The sequence below is a fragment of the Gadus macrocephalus genome, chromosome 23 (genome assembly GCF_031168955.1).
Source record: "Gadus macrocephalus chromosome 23, ASM3116895v1".
Lineage (NCBI taxonomy): Eukaryota > Metazoa > Chordata > Actinopteri > Gadiformes > Gadidae > Gadus > Gadus macrocephalus.
Window position 1 is genome coordinate 7,387,861 of NC_082404.1, and position 1,294 is coordinate 7,389,154.

Consider the following 1,294-nt stretch of genomic DNA (forward strand, 5'->3'; position numbering starts at 1 on the left):
ACAGCATCGCACACGATACCATACAATCACACAGCGCATCACACACGACACCGTGAAATCACACCGCATCACACATCGCACGCCCCACAATCACACAGCGCACCACGCGCACTCACGACCTCAGAACCGTGTTCTCTTTCAACACCTGCGGTCCCTCCCTTTTTCTAAACACTACACGTGTTTGTTTCTCGCCACAATAAATATCCGGCGGATCCGGGACGCACGACGTCGTCCCCCATCTCTTCCCGAGCGCCGCGCTATTCATTGCAAGTTGGTTCTGAGCCCCCCCCCCCCTGCCCCCACACCTCCTCGCCGTCTTCAAGGCCGGACCGGTGGTGTTCGTGTGCGCTCCCCCCCCCCCCCCCCCCCCCCCCCCCCCCCCACACACACACACACACACACACACACACACAAACACACTCACACGCAATCACACACATAATCCCCCCACGGCCCGCAGGCTCTGATCTTCCATTACGCATCACATCGAGCCGCCGGTAGGGAACTACTCGCTCTTTCTTCTCCCGCCCTCCCCCAAGGCTCCTTTGTGTTTCCTAGCCGCCGTAGCTCACCACATTTACTTATTAATTTATCAATTTCTTAATTTATTTGATTATTTACTTGATTTATTTATCCGGCCGAGCCCCCCCCCCGAGAACAACGGAGGATTATCCGTGGTTGTGTTAAAAAAAATTCGGTCTTTTGTTTCGTTAATCAGCGGACCCTTATCTTCTGTTGGAGACAGAGAGAGACTGAGGGAGAGAGGGAGAGAGAGAGAGAGAGGGCGAGAGAGAGAGAGAGAGAGAGAGGGAGAGGGGGGAGAGAGGGAGGGAGAGAGAGAGAGAGAGGGAGAGGGAGGGAGAGGGGGAGAGAGAGAGAGAGATAGAAAGAGGGAGAGAGAGAGAGAGGGAGAGAGAGAGAGAGAGAGAGAGAGAGAGAGAGATGGATTATAGATAGATGGAGAGCGGGAGAGAGAAAAAGAGAGGGAGAGAGGTAGAGAGAGAAGAGATAGATGGAGAGAGGGAGAGAGAGAGAGGAGAGATGGAGAGAGAGAGCAGAGATAGATGGAGAGAGGTAGAGAGAGAACAGCTTTGGCGATGAGGAAGGCCACACTAGATCTAAAGATGACAGGGGGGAACAGGTGCGGCCCGCAGCCCCGTTCCTTACAGAAGAAAGCCTTGTTGTTCACTTTCTCAACCTTGGGAAATATAATAGGCCGACATGTTTCAAACATACTCTCATTTTCCAAAAATCGTTATAAATCAATGAAACTTTTAGGCTTCCTTCATAATGT